Below are 7,724 nucleotides of genomic sequence, written 5' to 3' on the forward strand. Positions count from 1 at the left end.
AATCCAAAATCAACAGTATAAATTGTATTCTGGGCTAAAAAGTTAAAATATAAGAAGTTTTCGAAAAAATGACACTTGTCATAGTATAATCTATTTTGAGCCAAACATTAGAAAGATATAAAGTTCCTTAGAAAATCTTCAGAATATAGACACTTTTCAAATCTATGTCCTTTACATATAACTCACTTAAAGTTTTACTATAGATTGGTGAATGTGACCATCTATTAAGACATGCCTCAGAAATTGTGGGTGAAAAAATTTAATTTGCCATGTGAAAAGATTAGATTCCATTGGTGAAGTCATTATCAAAATAAAAATGATTATGTATCATTATTGGTGATTGGTTTGAGCATGGGACCTAGTTTTTATAAATTGTGGACGATGTCGCCAGCCCAAAAGTGCAAAAAAAATTGCCAAATTTGGGGTCCCGACAAGTGAGATTTGCCTTTTGGCGAATATTCACCACTGAAGTAAACCTTGGATATGGCACACATATTCGCCACTGAAGTAAACCTTGGATATGGCACACATATCTTAAATAATTATATTATGTAATTTTTTTTGTGTGAATAATACTAGAGTATGATTAGATCTTCAGTAGAATAAATTTTTTTGTACTATTATATCTAAATAAATATATATATACAAAATATGATATTGTAGATTTGAAATCCTTTGAAATATAGTGGAGAGTGGCCTGCACATGTCTTAGATATTAATGTATCTTGGCACATGAACATACCATGTTGTATTCTATTATTTCTATATGTAGATTAGATTTTTGTATCCTAACTTGTATCACAGGACTACTGTCAATCGAGTGCTTTCTTTAAAAGAAACAAATTTTGAACATTCAATTCTTCAAGTCTCTATAGTTATTATTCTAAAATCATTAACACCGACATGAGGATTATGGATTTTGCAATTGCAAACCCTTCAAATGACTGACAGTACTCGAAACTGAATCCAAACTAACCATCTCGAAATTTATGTAGATTCAACGCATTATAGAGTTCGCTATTTTTCTTCCCATTATTTGGTCTAATTTTCTATTTACTCCCTTTTGTCTTTTTCTGTCCTGGATGTTTCGAGGACTAGATGGGCCCTTCGCTACCTTCGCAATTATTAATTTAAATGTTGCGACAGAACAATGCTCATGAACAATGCCGACGTTTCTTCCAATTTAAAATATTCTCATTATATCACACATTTTTGTGTGAAAACTGTGAATTAGACACACCGACAAGAGGCGAAACCAATCCTAACCAAATTCAATAAAATAATACAAAGATAGTTTTCAAAAAAGAATCGAAGCACCATGACCACATATTCTTTGTGCATTCCCGTGATTGTCTAGTTGTCAACCATTCCCTTTGATTTTACCGCCTTGGATGTTTCGAGGAAAAGATGAGCTTAACCTTATTGTACAAGTGGGCGCGTACTCAATTTCTCGGCGTATCCCTTAACTTTTTCGTGGAAAGAGCTGACCTTACCCTTTATTTTTTTCCTTTAACTTTTTCATGGAAAGAGCCGACCTTAACACCTTCTTCGAACGCACCTGTCCAATTTCCAAGCGTTTTCCTTACTCCTACGTAACTCGCCTGCAGCAGTATATCATTAATTCACTCTGCCCGTCTGCTTCAACACAAAGACACATTGCATTCAAATTTTAGTCGACCAGCTATCTCATTCTACTTGGAATCGATGGCATCTTCTTCGTCGTCTCAGCAGCCAGATCAGGAATTCAATGCTTTCTCTGCCGAAAGGAGGATCGTTTCTGAATCGTCAAGATTTTTTGATGTGTTCATTAACCACAGAGGCCCCGATGTCAAACAAACTCTTGCTATCCAGCTTTACAAGTCCCTGGAGCAGTTGGGGATGCGGGCGTTTCTTGATTCCCAAGAGAAGCAACTTGGGGATTCATTTCCTTCAACCATTAAAACAGCTATCTCTTCTGCTTCGATACACGTAGCCATCTTTTCCAAGGGATATGCAGACTCACCTTGGTGTTTGGCTGAGCTGGTCCTCATGTTGCAAAGTCAGGCCAAAATTATCCCCGTGTTTTATGGAGTGAAGCCTTCTGATCTCCGCCACATAGAGAAGGGAGCATACGCTGAAGCATTCATCAGATATGAAGAGAAGGGCAGATACCTCGACAAGCTTAGCGAGTGGAAGGAAGCCCTTCAGTCTCTTTCACTTATAGCCGGGGAAGAATTGGACAGATAATGTTCTTTGTAATTCTTGGTAGTTCAATTTTTAATAAAAAAATTCTGCAGATTTTGTTGAGCAATTTTCTCATGGTTGTATCTTATACAAAAATTTCCTTCAGATTTTGTTAAACAATTTTCTCACGGAGCCATCTTTTTAGTTTTTGATAGTTGTACGTTATATAATTTTTTTCCTTCAGATTTGGTAGAACAATTCTCTCATGGAATCATCTCTGTAATTTTTTGTACTTGTCTTATACAAGTAGTTTTCTTCAGATATCGTTGAACAATTTTCTCATGGAATCTTCATGAACTATGTTGTGTTTTATTAAATATTCTTCTCTTTCCCAAATATAGTTTAACAATTTTCTAATGGAATACTTCTTTCATGGTATAAAGTTTCAGTGACTGCGATTGCCAGAACATAGTGGCAGCCGTGCAAAAAGAAGTACAAAGGAAAGCACGTTTTCATGTTGCTCAATATCCAGTGGGGCTTAAACATCTTGTGAAAGATTTTGAATGGCGTTGCCCTGACGAACTTGTACACGATTTTGAAAATCAGTGTGTGCAGAAGAAAGGCAAGGACAAGGCTAAGGTTGTTGGCATTTTCGGTATGGGTGGAGTGGGGAAGACAACTCTGGCCAAGGAGTTGTTTAATCGGAAAAGTTCAAATTACTCTAGAGCATCGTTTTTGTTTGATGTGCGAGAAGCGTCTGAGAGAAGAGAATTACCTTCTTTGCAAAGAAAGCTTCTTAAAGATCTCTTCGGCAAACAAGATCTCAGTTTTACAAGTACAGAAGAAGGAACAAGCTATCTCAATGAATGTCTTAAAAAGAACCCTGCCCATTTAGGCTTCTTAATTTTTGTAGATGACATCAATCATGTGGAGCAGCTAAACGCTCTACTGGTCATGGATACCTTGGCAAGACTAGTTAATAGTCTTGTTATTGTCACAACCCGTGACGCCGGGGTGCTTATATGCGCAGGGATTACTGCTGGTTATCATTTAACAGGAATGGCTAAAAGTTATGGGAGTGAGCTTTTCTGTTGGCACGCCTTCAATAAGCCCAACCCAGCTAGCGAGTATGAGGAGCTGGTTGATTCCTTCGTAGAAGTGTGTGGAGGGTTACCTCTTTCTCTTCAAGTTTTGGGCAGCCACGTTCATGGTAGAAGTAAGGAATATTGGAGATCAGAATTGACTCAAGCTAGAAAGATTCTGCCCAGTGATATAAAGAAAAGTTTGAGGATAAGTGTTGAAGCATTGAATGCTGAGGAAAAACAGACTTTTATGGATATTGCTTGCTTTTTCGGGGGCACAAATATGAAGTGGGGAGGACTTCAGAACATAGCTAAAACAGCATGGGAAGGATCGGGATGGAATGTTCAACATTCACTGCAAACACTCAGAGACAAGTGTCTTCTGGAAGAAAATTCCTTTAATGATGTACTGAGAATGCATGACCACTTGAGGGACTTGGGTCGAGAAATTGCGCTTGAGCTCAGTCCTCCCCAGTGCCTCTGGCGTCCTCAAGATCTGAAATATCTGGTGCGCTTGTTAACCTAGTCTAGATTTCTCATCATTGTCATATAAGAAATTTAAACTTGTTACTATTTTAATACAAAACCGAGCTGCTTCTGTGTATGCAGGAGTCAAAGGGTTTAAGAAATATCATGGCCAGAACCAATCTCAGGTGTCTCCATTCCATTTTTGACGACTTCATGAATTCTCAAGTGACATTCTTCCTAGGCCAATCTGACAACCTTGTTGAGATGACATCCTTCATACCATGGCTCGAGCTTAGGGGAAAATCCCGAAAGCAATCACTGAAGACCATTCTTCATGGATTCCTCTTCAAGGATTGCAGTGCTTGAAAATATATAAGGAGCCATTTGAAACTCTGTGGAACAATCATGGACAGGTATTTGATCTTCTCACTCAGAAACTTGCTTTCCTTCAATGGTCCGATGGAATTCTACAGACTATCTATTTTATAATTTAGACCTCTAAAAAAATTCATGTTTGAATTTCAGGCGCCCTCCCACTTGAAGCATATTCATATTAGTGATTGTAAACAATTGAGAAGTGTACCAGAAATATCTAAACTTGCAGAGCTTGTGCTTTTGCATATTGATCGATGCCCAAAGCTCAAGGAGATAACTCTTGGTCATCTCAAGTGCCTGGAAAAAATTACTGTCAGAAAGTGTAATAATTTGAGAGGTGTGCTTGGAACTAGTGGTGATCTTCCAAAGTTGACGGAGTTGCGCATTAACGAGTGTCCCAGGCTTGACGAGTTGCCGAGTCTTTCCAGACTGAGCTGCTTGAGGTACATTGACATTGACCCTTGTGAGAAGGTGAAGAACATCACAGGCATTAATAAGTCGCATGCATTGCGAGGTATGCAACTTCTTTATTGCAGCAATGCAATAATTCGGGATTACCTTCCCAGGCTGAAGGTAGTGATTTTGAGACCACTTTCAACAGTTGTTTGTTTAATTCTTTCATTTATTTAATTCGTGATCTCCGTAATTCATATCCGACTGATGTTGAAATGAAATTAATATATCTTATTTCAGACTGTGCAGTCATCATATAACCTTGTGATCGGAAGAGCAGTGGATGAAGCAGCGTCGATTTTGAATGAGAGGCTGTTTTATGAGGCTGGGATTGGGGCTGATGCAGTCACTGACATTGTGACGGAAATGGATATCGGATTTGTTCCCGAGTGCGGAGAATGGGAAGAATTGGGTAGAGTAATTGTATGCTATGTGGTCGTCATTGACAGCTCTATTTCGGCGGAGGATATAAACGAGTCACTTCCAGGCAGTCCCCCTCATCCTGCCACCGGGTTCCGAGTGCGTCAGGGAGAATGGATAATTACAATGGTGGCACCGTATGGCTTTGTGAGTTCCAATTACCGTTATTATATTGAAGTTGAAGATGTTATAAGTAGGTTTGGAACAATTAAGGGGTATCTGGTAAAGGTGAAGAAATCTGAAGAGTGCAAAGGCGTGCAAGTGTTACAGACAATTACTGATAGGTTGTATCACTTGTGAATGTGTTGGAGGTTGATGCTTTCCAAGGTATAAATTTGTGCAATTTATTGCCATGATTTACTATAAATCTGTATTCATTTTGCACATTGAATAATAAAACATATCTACCATTCTATCAAAATGTGTAGAAATATCAACAAGTGTAAATAGGGTTTAAAATTAATATAAATCTGATTTTCATGCTTTTTTTAATATGTTGTATAAATATCAAAATCAACTATCTTATGTTAACTTTGTAAGAGCTATTAACTTTGTAAGAGCCAATTGTTTTTGGATTTTATCAATTCCAAGTCAACAGACATGTTAGTAATTTTTATATCTAAAACAAAACAACCTACTTCTAGATTGTAGAAGGAAGACGTCTAAATTATAATAGGTGTAAGATTTGTAATAGATGATTAAGTTCATTAGTATGACCTTGATCCATCTTGACTAACTTGACTTATACAATAGAATAGAAAAATAATATTTTTATTTTAATCAAAATTGGTGTTTTCTTATAGAAATTTTAGATTCCAAAATGCCTTAGATTTTGAATTTTCATCATGTGATTCAATAGGTATATACCTAAATGAAGATTGTTCCTACTATTTACCATTTATGTATAGTATAATTATGTAATTTTCTAATGATTAGGATTTGAACCAATCCACTTGAGCTAATCTTTAGAATTGGTTAATAATGCTTGTTTAGTGTAAAGATTTAGAAATTTAGTACCTAGACTTAGATTTTATTTTTTCCTTTCATTTTCTTAGAGCCAATTGAGGCCACACTTTCTAGTTTTGTCTTATGGTTTATGATTTTTGAAATCTCAGATTAGTTTTACATATCCTATTTTAAGATTTCAATTATCTTTTTCTCCATTTGTTTCAGCAATAGATTATGGTTTTATGCTAGACTACTTTTTCTCGTAAATCTATGTTTTACCAATTTATTCATATTCCTTTAGGTTGACTCTTGCCATTCATTTGGATTTGACTTCAGATTAATATATAGAGATAGAATGAGTTACAACTTCCTTTATATGTTACTCATGTTTCATCACCTTAAGGTTGTCACATATCATTGTATATCCTTACAAACACTAGGCCTTTTGGTAGTGGTGCAGTCCAAGGATAGAGGATCACTAAAGAAAAATGTCAAATCCTTGCAACAAGAATACAAGAGTGGAGATGCACAAAAAAACTACAAGAGATATGTACCTAATAGAACACGATATAACACTAATATAAGTACAAAATTGATCTACAATAGTAGTACTACATCACTATGCAATTGTGGTCAAACTCATCAAGCTCATAGTCAACATATCATTATCCAATCATCATCTGAAACTTGAATATTTTTTCCCTACAAGAAATCCCTAAATTTTACCATCTTATTCCTAGTGGAAATATATCACTTTTTCCACACAACTTGTATTATCTTTCTAGCCACTTAAAACATCCCAACTCTACCTTACACTACTCCAGAGCTAGGATCCCTTCCTACTTATATAAAAGATTGGAAACGACAAGTCATCTTATCCAATTAACTATCTCCAAGACAAAAAAACATATTACAAATATATAGGTTGAGGACCCAAACATAAAAAATAACTTCCATATGAATATACCATGCCTTGCTACCATACAAGAGGGTCAATGAATCATGTTACAACATAGAATAATGCACCATGGTGTATTATAAGTTATAAATCTCCATCACAGGTTGGATCTTGCTAACCTATTCATTAGAATAAGAAATGAAAAATAGGACCACACCAATCTTCAGATAACTTCATTTGGAAATATCAAATCACAATGTGACCATAGACATAAGAAGTCCATGATGCATATATAACATTGGATAGGGATTGCATATAGAAACAAACTAATTGGATTGATCATAAGGTAAAACAATAGTAAACTATCTCATTGAATAGTGAAATAGATAATTATAAAATGTATTTTTGGGAAATGCAAGATTACCAGTGACCCAAAGATCCTCCTTAGTTAGGTAGAATCTTAGTTTGAATATGGTCTCTCATGATGCTTTATCATTGAATTCTTTCTATACTTTCAAAAATAGTTTTACATATTTTTATACATTTACAATGTTTCAACCCATTGTACTTATTGATTTAATTATTATTTTTCCCCCATGGAATAAACAATGTGGTTTATTGAAGCATTGTATGACATCTAATGTGTTTATTTCCTTTATTTTGGGATTCTCTTACTATTCCCTTTTTAAATTAACATCCTTGTCTTAATCCATGAATTTGAAATTTAACACACTCCTTTGAGGAATGCATTAGGAATCATTGAGCTTGGAAAATAAAGGAACCAATGACATCAACAATTAGATAGAGGGATTATATCTCTAGAGTGACCGCAAATCCACTACTAACTAGAATTAAAATGTTGGGGAAATTACATCAAGGAAATGCAATTTCATGAACCTAATAATTAAAAAAATATT

The 7,724-nt window shown here is 35.6% G+C and overlaps 1 pseudogene across 1 annotated transcript; it reads left to right on the forward strand.

The window, feature by feature from the left end:
• The first annotated feature begins 1,677 nt into the window (after positions 1 to 1,677).
• On the forward strand, positions 1,678 to 5,267 carry LOC149577953 (disease resistance protein Roq1-like; annotated as a pseudogene). The gene is made up of 5 exons (XR_016364099.1): positions 1,678 to 2,234; positions 2,607 to 3,753; positions 3,855 to 4,126; positions 4,239 to 4,661; positions 4,782 to 5,267. The product of XR_016364099.1 is annotated as a disease resistance protein Roq1-like (transcript).
• The last annotated feature ends 2,457 nt before the right edge of the window (positions 5,268 to 7,724 follow it).

Source organism: Cupressus sempervirens, chromosome 1 (genome assembly GCF_028749045.1).
Source record: "Cupressus sempervirens isolate cs-2001-9-10 chromosome 1, ASM2874904v1, whole genome shotgun sequence".
In the NCBI taxonomy this organism is placed as follows: Eukaryota; Viridiplantae; Streptophyta; class Pinopsida; order Cupressales; family Cupressaceae; genus Cupressus; species Cupressus sempervirens.